Source organism: Phalaenopsis equestris, unplaced genomic scaffold (assembly GCF_001263595.1).
Source record: "Phalaenopsis equestris unplaced genomic scaffold, ASM126359v1 Scaffold000598, whole genome shotgun sequence".
Classification (NCBI taxonomy): Eukaryota; Viridiplantae; Streptophyta; class Magnoliopsida; order Asparagales; family Orchidaceae; genus Phalaenopsis; species Phalaenopsis equestris.
The window spans coordinates 314,778-325,283 of record NW_018165038.1 but is presented as its reverse complement, the minus strand read 5'-3'; positions in this window follow the sequence as shown (position 1 = coordinate 325,283).

Sequence of the window (10,506 nt, the reverse complement as noted above, 5' to 3'; positions counted from 1 at the left end):
ATATATATAAAAATCTTCCAAAATATATATAAGTAGAATTCATTAACAGATTGAAATGATATATTAAAGACTTAGTATTTTATGAAAATCCAGCACGTCCAATGCTAAAAGAATAGTTGATAGATGAGACATCATGACATTTTAAGTGGAAAAACTTATAAGTTAAAAATCATCGAGCCTGCTCAAGTTGAAATTATTTCACTGTGTTGAGAAAAATTAAAGACTTTACCGACCCTTCATTCGTCTGGGTGAGTTGCAGAATATGTGGGGAGGTAGCGGTGACTTTCTTCTAGATAATTTTTTCCCGTTGGTGCAATGATTAGCGATCTAATAATCATAATTGTCTTAGTGGTAGAATAATATATACTCGCACGAGTAAGCTTGCATCGTTTGTCTATATCATAAGGAGGTGAACTTTTTTTTCAAGCACATTCAAGCATCCTTATATACATTACTATCATTTCATTCTTCAAGACATACATTGCTTTCATGTGAGACTTGTATTTATCTACTAAAATTAATGTATCTACTATAATCTATGGTCATATGATAGTCTAATAGAGCCACTTCATTACAATTCTAAAGTTCATGTAATAATCTGACTTAAACATATAATCATGTAATAAGCTAACATATACATGTCTACTAGAATATAAGGGTCATGTAGTAATTTGATATCTTCTTAAACAAAACTATTATGCAACTATTAGAACAACAATATTTATCCTGCATATTTCATGTGTCAAGTAATAATCTGACATAAACATATGGTCATGTAATAAACTAACATGTACATCTCTACTAGAATTTAAGGGCTATGTAATAATTTTATATATTTCAAAACTAAATTATTATACAACTATTATAACAATAATAATTAGCTTGCATAATACATGACTAATGATGTAAAGAATCACATGTGATTTAATTTCATTGATATAAGACATAATAGTGTTTCATGTGATTTAATTTCATTGACATAATAGTGAAAAAATTATGAACAAGAATATATCAAATGCAAAAATATATTATTATAACTTAAAAATATAATTATTCAACTCAAACATTGGCAATTTCCTTGCTCTTAATTTACACACCTCCTTCAAATTAGCACATTCTTTTAATGTAGTCAACTTTTCTAGATTAAATTGTGAAACTTGTTCATAGCCAACTTTTATAGCAGTTTTGGTGTTGGGAGCAAGGGGGCTAAGTTATGGCTTGGGGAGCTTAGTGTGTTTCTGAAGGTCGGTTATGGGTATTTATAGTCATAGAATGTCAGGGGAGGTGTTTGGCTATGCATGAGGATCCCTGACGGCTTCTCAGAGCATGTGAAGCGGATTTGCATAAGCTTTTGGCAAGGAAAACCAATGCTTTCTCAACTCTCCATGTATTGGGCATGGTGGTTTCAATGAGGTTGAAGGTGGCATAGAGGATTGCTTAGGTTGATTAGGGAAACCTTTTGGTCATTGAATAATACCATGTTTGGTTTGGTTTGACCCACCAAAGGTTAGTTCAAGAGGCCATGACCTAGATGTCATGTGTAGGATGGCTTGGCCAGGTATGTCAATTTTGTGCTTAAGTGCTTGGAATTTGTCTCAAGTAATATATTTTAAATCTATTGGCACCCGCCATGATGGGTCACATTTGTATCACGGGTCACCCATGGAGGATGGGACTTGGGGGAGATGGCCATGGGCTTTAGATTTTTGAATTTAGAGCTATCCTAAATGTGCTTGGGCTTAGCCCAAAGGTTTAAGCCTAATGGGTTTTTCATAATTCACCTAATTAAATAATTAGGTGAATTATGGGGGTTGACCTCATGGTGCCAATTTGACCCTTACATGGTTTGATGTCTTAACCTCTTTAAGTGGGTCTCAATTTTGTGGAAATGGGGTAAATTGTTCAAGAATTAATCAAAATTTGGTTGGATCCAATTTGGTTTGGTCTCCCATAGTGATTTCGAGTTTTTGGGTCAAATGGCGTGTTGGAATTTCAAGTTAATTTTAGGGTTAATTGGAGTTGGGGAGGGGGTTGAGGGTTTGGGATTGTCTTAAGGAGGCCTAAGAGGAGTGCGCTCAACAGTGCCCAAAAGGAATAATGGAAAACTGCATTTTAAAAATAATATTATCATAATATTAATTATTATTTTAATAAACATTTTCTAAAATTTTAGTACTTATGCTACTCATCGTTAAATGAGGTGTCTATCTTTATTTTGTAATGTTCTGCACTGTATATTTACTTTTAAAGTATATAATGCACTAATCTAAATTATTCTATTGCAAACAACATTATTATACATAGGCAGAATGATCATGTGTACAAAAACGACTGCAGCACAGCTGTTTTCAAATTACAAAAAACAAACAGAAAGTTAACTTATCAGCAGCTGTTGCACAACAACTTATTATTAAGTTGTAGCTGCCCCAAATTGACCCTTATTCACTGTGATTGAGGAGTACTTAATAGCGAATTTAAAAATATTTTCAAATATATTTTATGTATTTTTTTAATTTTTATTCATTTATTAATGGTATTGTATGTTGTTGTTATGTGTCTCTTTGAGTCATTGGGAATAACTAATGATCTCATGACACAGGCGATCTTGACTTAGACATTAAGCACATTTTAAGCAATAGTTAATGGGAAATTTATTTGAAGCATGAATAATAATTATTTTTTTATTGTCGTAAAGGCAATTTTTTACAAATTAAAATTTGTAAAGGATAATTTACATATGATCACCCAATTACAAAGTATTTGCATATTGAGCACCCAAACTTCACTTTTTTTTTATTTATCATCAAATATTTCACATCACATAAAAAAATATTACTATTTTATTTTTTAAAAAACTAACTAAATTTTTTAGCATGCATAAAATGTATAACAAATATGTGAAAATTGAAGTTTACGAGTCAAGAGTTATAGATGCATAAAAAGTGAATATATGTATATAAAAAATTTAATTTTAAATTGTTATTACAAAGTTTGATTGTTTTAATCACTTGTTCACCCAGAGCCATTAATTTTGTCGGTAGAGTTTCATTTTGAGTTTGTCGAGGGGGTACAAGGGAGTGCCCCCCTATATTGGGTTAGAGTCACCTCCTCAGTATTCTTTTCTGTACTTATAGTATCGGAGCCGAGAAGATAGTGTCTTAGTACCCGATACAAGTTAACAGTAAAACATTCAGAAGTGTGCGTCTCAACGCCCATTAGAGCGTAGCAGTGCCATTTTTGTGATACCCCGACCCTAGTAACCGAATTTGAGTAGTTTGAGTAGTTCTCCACTTAAAGTTTCTTTTCTCAGTTGGAAGTGTGTGCATTTTAATTTTATATTGTGTAAGGGAGAGGAGAGGAGAGTTGTAGAGTTTTCTAAATGCGGAAAGGATTGTGTGTGATGTAATTTGTGCAACTCTCCTTTATTGAATCCTGATATGTCTCTACATCACACCCAAAGAATAGAGCATAAGTAATGAGAGAGAAAAAAGATAGAGAGATGGTGAGAGAGAAAACAATAATCTAACAAAATCAATTGCGACTAATTCATAAAAATATTCCCTTATTTATATAGTAGATGGTGCATAATGATGACATTACATTTTTTCCCTTTGATTTAAAGGGGTCCATAATATGATATTTACGAATTTTACATGTGTAAACCTGACATTTGGCTCCTTTCTTGCTTGTCAGCTAAGCTTAATCAGCATTCGGTCAGTAGGATATGCTTGGTCGGCAAAATTTAGTTGAAATAGATCGACTGGTAGATAAGTCTTAATTGTTGACCCAATCCATGATGAGGAACCACTGCAACATCCCTTTGATGGTACGAGTACTGTGAAATCGGATATTCCCTTAGATTGGTTCCTCAAGAGGGTTGGCTATTATATATGATTGACTTTCTTGTAACGATGACTCAGATGTTCTTTCGTCTCTTATCTGGCCAATTGGTTCGGGCTTGGTTCATCTGCACTTTTTTTTGTTCCTTGTGGCTCAATCAACTTCGATTTTGCTGACTTGACTTGGACATCTTCACTCGACCAACAAAATAGGCTTCATGATCTAGCAACGAGCCACCCTTCATTGTACTTTCGCCTTATGGACCATTAGATCTCCATAGGATTATGGACCATTAGATCTCCATAGGATCAGTGCTGGCATATTTTTATATACATATTTTAGTTTTTTTGTTTTTATTACTATTTAAAAGCAATGCTGCGCTTAGACTAGAAAAACTAAATACAAAAGTAGATTTTTTTATGTTTTAATTAATGGCGTAATAATTAAACTCCCATGATTTTTTCAACTTCGATTCTTATAAAAAATATGTGGCGGGACTCCTTTCTATTCCTTTATTGCTTTGTGACTCCCTCATTTGAATTGGTCGGCTTCCGGGTGTTGGGATGAAGAATATCAAATCCCTCAAGTGATATCCTTGATAAAGATTTGATATGTGTTGCCTTTGGGAAGCTGGTAGGTTGTAACCACCCAGAAGGTGAATGAACGAAGAAAGTCTTTATTAAGAAGAGAAAAACAATGGCACTCTCATTATCGGATCATGTTGGATCATCTGATTCATTCCTCGGTAATAAGTAGAGGAATGTTCAACCGATCAACTCGATTGTTGATCCGATCACCCAACCTTCTGCGATGGTTCAAGTGTCATAATCACACAGGGCGCACAAGAGGTTGTTGTTGCTCTCCCATCTCACGATGAGGGTGATGTATCAATTACAACGTCTGAGTTGGATCGACTCCTGGATATGATAATCCTAGATCTTAATTATTGGATTTAATTTTTTTGAATTCTTTTTTATTTACATTGTATCTCGGTGTAAATGGTTCAACTTTGAGAGGCATGGGTGAGGACCTTGCCCCGACGAACATCAGCGAGAATCCGACTGAATTGTCAGTGGTAGTGAAATAGACATCAGACAATGGCAGACAACTCTCATGTGAGGATGGTGGGATTGACAATTCAGAAGATCCTCTCAATATATGCGAGAAAGCAACTAATGGGCCCAAGATATCATCAGGATTACTAGCTCATCCTATGAACAGTCGGTAGGGATCCAACAAGGCAAGAAGATGCACAAGTTGTTGGCTCATGTGGAGAAAGCTAAGGAGATGGAGGTGGTTTTGGACGTTCAAAAGAGATACTTGATTCTTTGAGCCCAATTAGATATGAATTAGCTAAATCAGTTAGGGTGTTTCTTCATTGAAGTGGTGACTAACCACCATGTAAAGTGTTTTATCTTAAGATAATTTTTTAGCATTTTTTTTATTCCAGAGTCTTCTTCAGAAAAAAAAATTATTTTCATGTCTCATTTTTTGTGTTGAAGTGATCCCTTTGTCAGCGTGTTTTGTTTCTACCCCTTGGTGAATATTCAACTTTCTTTGTTTCTTTATATATATAAAATGTGTGTGATTGGTGATTTTATGCTTTACTTTATCTTTTTTCCCTTTTATATTTCTCTCAGTCCTTTATTTGCACTCTTCTCAATGAGACAGTGATATTCTCTAGAAGCCATCGGGAAGGCCATTTTGAATGACTGATTATGAATGACTCGGGGGGAGTTCGATCAACTACAAAAGACTTGCATCTTCTATCCGACTATCAAGCTTCGGGTTATTCATGAGACTGATTGAGCTACCTCTCTATATGGTGTCAACCTCCTCTTTTATAAAGATTAGTTTCATTTTGGCCTATGATATGCACCATCTTTGGCTACTATGGCGTCATCCTCGTTCAGATTATGCCCAACTCCATAGTAGTTATCTTGACATTCATTGTCTTCTACCATCGGTCAGGGATTCTATGGTCTGTTGAACTCTTTCATTTTTTATTCTCTTTTATAGTCATCCCAAATGGATTTGTGCAGTTTTCCTTGATCAACAAATTCCAACTCTTGGGACTGGAAAATAAGCTAAAATATTGGAAGCTCTATTTTTACTCAGGCTTTTCCCTTCATGTGTGGTACACCTAGACAATATCTCTTGACAAAGCTCTGAACAAAGCAAAGAAGAAAGTTTTGATTAGGGTGTTGGTGAAATTCATTGGTGTTGAGATGCATCAACAATCGATTCACAAATGTCTTGTTTTAGCGACTATCAACTGGGTGCTTCATCCTGACGCTTTCAATAAATGAGCGCGGAGGAATGGAAAGCCTTCGATGCTCATGAGGCTAATAGAGGCAGTGTTGTTGCTCAGATGTCCAAGAAGAAGGATTGTTTGATTGCTCACACTGAGGTTGCTCCCACTGAAACTGTCCAAATGGCGAAGACGCTGACGTGTCAGGTAGCTCTAGCAAGAGAAAACCTGGAAGGTATGGAACTTATTTGTCCAATTTCTAATTCAACAATTGTTTTTCAAAGAATTATCACATACATGTTTATCCTCATCAAGAGGTCAGCATTATGGCACCCACTAAGAGTTCTTTGTCGATTGTAGGTCCGTCAGGCGTGCAATGTTATGAGAATGAGAGGAAAACGAACCAGACGGAGTCGAGTCATCACAAAGAGAGGATTTGGTGGAAAGGCAAGAAATAAGATCTGCCACTCCTTCGTGGGCCGCTCTGGCGTTCATTGACCTTTATGCGAGCCAGTCACCCTTCTCTTGTCAACACAACTTGATCTCCTCAAGGGGTTCAACCCAAGTAAACCAGTTATGATGGGGAGCACTATAGTGAGAGGAAAGAAATTACAACTAACTCGAGCAACTCGCCGCCTTCTCTGTCTTAAATGAAATGCAAGGAACCCCCGTTCAGGTGGGTTCTAATGCAATTCATGAAGGCATATGTAAGCGGAAGAAGGGGGTTTGTTGATAGATCTCTAATGCAATTAATATTATGAATATTTGATAGCATCTCACCACTATCTGATGATAGCCAACGTCATCTGGTTTCCAATCTATGAAGAGTCCCTTTTGGAACAAAGCTTACCAGCCCTGCACCAAATGACCAAAAAAACATTTGATGGTTTTGGGAGCTTCTCTTCTCCAGTCGACCATCCTTCTCCATGAATGCCATAAGCCATTAGAGATCGGGTAGATGTTGGTAGTAGCTCAAAAAAAGAAGGGCGAATGTAGACAAGGCAAAGGTACTCAGACAACCAAAGCTAATTTCAACTAACTAAGGAGATAATCAAGCCATGATAGAGCAGATGACAAAGATGAAGTCGTCTGGTGAATTTTTTCACCGAGCTCTCCTCCCGCCTAACTCAATTGAATCTTCTTGATATAAAGCTCAACGATGGTGTTTCCTTCGGTGTTAGCAGCATGGCGATGGCCCAGATGATCTCCCTAGAACAGAAAAACATAAAGAACTTTGTCACGCTGCTGTCAAATTTGGAGGATGGGGAAGAGAGTGATGAAGAAAGTGTTAGGTCGTCAGATGTGTGAAATGCGCTAATTTTTTTTCGAATAACATATAATTTTTTTCCTTTTTTTTCTGTTTTGAACGCTTTTAAAATAATGTTAGAAAGTTTTTTAAGTTTTTAATCATGATGAAAACGAGATTTTTTTGGTCGGTCCAACCTTTGTATTTTGCTTTTATATTTTTGTATTGAATATATTTTGTTGAGCACCATACTATGATGGTTGATTGGTTGATAATTTTAATAATATTTCTAGTTGGTTTGCTGAGTTATCGCCCGGATCAAGTCTTGCTCTCCCTATGTTCTTGTCATTCGATTAGGATGTCACCTTAGATGGGCTGCACCATACGCCATATGTATTAAGTGGATATCGTCATAGTCTTCATGAGGATAACTGTATAGACTTGTTGTTAGGGTGATTTGAAAGCCATCTACCACAAATCTTATCAATGTGGATAGGGACTATAACCGTCAGAGCTTAACCCATTATGAGCTATGAGCTATGGGTTTTATGATGCATGATCATTGTGGGTTGAATGTTGTGTGATTTACATATAGACATTTATTCAAGGTTATAAAAAAAAATTACAAAGTAGAAGTTTCCCATCACTGCTAACTTTTTACAAAAAATTACTGATCGAACGTTATCCACGCTATTGGTTTCTTATAAAATTTTACCAATTGGACGTTACCCGTTGTTGTTAGTTTCATGGATTAGATGGAACTGTTGCCAATGAGTAGGTTCAAGTTCTTTGAGTATCAGTTAGATTTTGAACATAACTTGGATGAACCTCTTAAGTTCCTCAAATATCAGCTAGGCCTGTTATCATATTTTTAATTATAAGAAAATTTGCTTTATTTTTTTTATGGAATTGATAATAAAATATAAGGCTTAAAATATCTTCAAGTAGTCTCCATTCCATATTGTCGATGTCTTTGTTGTGATTATACTCATTTTTCTTATTTGTGGCATGATTCAAGCTCACCACACCTTACAATATGTTGCAGGTTGATGCATGTGAATCACACCTAAAGAGTATAGCGTAAGTAAAACCTTTTTCTTATTTGTGACATGATCCAAGCTCACCACACCTTACAGTACGTTACATCTCGATGCCTGTGAATCACACCTAAAGAGTATAGCGTAAGTAAAAAAAAAAGGAGGAGGTTATCTGGTGGCCTTTTCATCTGTCTCATGGCTCGACCGACTTTGGCTTTTCTAGCTCGGTTCAAACAACTTGGCTCAATAAGCAAAATAGGCTTTACAATCTGACAATGGGCCCAGCTTAGCCGTAATTTTTCCTTCCTGACCATTAGATCTTATTAGCATCAACACTGTCACATGCTCCATATACATCCTTATTTTCTTCAGAGTGAATTTCTTAGTGTGGTATAGCTGTGATTTTTTCATGTTCAAAGATTTTTTCCACGTTAAATCTTTTGTTCTTCATAGTTTTTCTTTTTTTTTGCTTCAGATTTCTCGAATATTCTTCTATGATTCTCATACTCAATTAATTAAAAAAACTATATTTTTGCATAATTATTAATATAAATAAAATACAAAACGTATTTTTCCAGTCAAAAGAATGTTAGTTTGATGTTGATTATAATAGTCAGTGTGAGAAGGTTGAATGACAATGATTGATGCTAAGCTTAGCTCACCAATAGAAAATACTTGGCAGCCTCCTATAATCTACTCATAAAATTGATGGTCTTCATGGAGAATATAAAGTGATTGTTAATGAACTTCTCTCAATCACATTATGTTAGGAAGTGCACAATTGAATAATCAAAGTTATATTTCTAGACTTGGTCATTGAAATGCAAAATAATATTGCAATCAAAAGTAAATTATTTACAGGGTTAGGTTTGAAGCTGACATTTTTGCAAAAATAAACAATAATTAGTTTTGGAAGAATTACATACATACCCTTTAATTTCCTATGTATTTACATATCATATCTAACACCTAAATTTCAATTATTATGTATGTCACCTATTAGTCTTAGATATTCTTTGAGATGCCTTGCTTCCTCCTCCACCCACTTGACCCCTACATTTTTTATAATTACATGAATGCACTTTCTTTTACATATCTATCTAAAAAAAATTTTCATTTCAAGACAAAACCTAGTGAGAAAAAAATAAAGAGAGTTCAATGGGGTTTGACCTGAAATCATAGACTGAAATAAAAATGTAAATAATACAATTATAAAAACATGCTTGAGACATTGGGTTGATGTCACATTATTGAAAATAAGAATACATGGTGCTTAGTCAATTATAATAGTTAATATGATAAGTCAAAAATATTTATAGTGTTGTGGGTGCAATTAATAGTAGTCGGCGGTGGTTGATGACGATTGGTGGTGGCCGACAGTCGGCGAGGATCGACGGCGATCGGTGGTGGTCGACGACGGTCAGTGGTGGTCGACGGCGGCCAGCGGCGATCGATGTTGGTAGTGATGGTGTTGGACTTCATCTTCTTCTCAAAGTTTCAAGTTCTCTCTCAGGGCTCAAGTTACTCCCTCATGAGGGGAAAGAAACTCTATTTATAGTGTTTTGAGTGTCATTAATGCAGAAATATGAACCACTTTCATCTGACGGTCCGAAAAGCTTCATTCGATTAAACGACATTTGATGAACAATTGAGTGTCTTAGCGATGCTAGAATTGAGCAATATTGGGCTCGTTGGATTCGTCTTGCTGAGAAGCTCGATTTGACTATGAATTTGTCGGATTTGACATCCGTTTGACATTCCAAATGTGTCTACAATTCTTCCAAGAGTCGTTTAATTTGACTCAGTGAATTAGTTTTTTATATTATTGGGTTCGTCTCATCGAGCCGATAAGTTTGACTATAAGTTTGTTGAAATCGAAGCTCTAGATAATTTTTTATCAAGATTTGAACACTCATTGCTCTAAATATTATCTCGAGATCTACATCATGTCTCAAGCTTTATGTCGAATGATAGAGATTTGTTGGAGATTCATATAATTGTTATATATCAATATTTGTAATACATAAACATTGGCATTTACTTATAAACCCTCAAGTATTTAAATCAAATTGAAATACAGCTAAATTTATCTATTTTAATTTAACAACCACACTTTCAAATAAATATATATA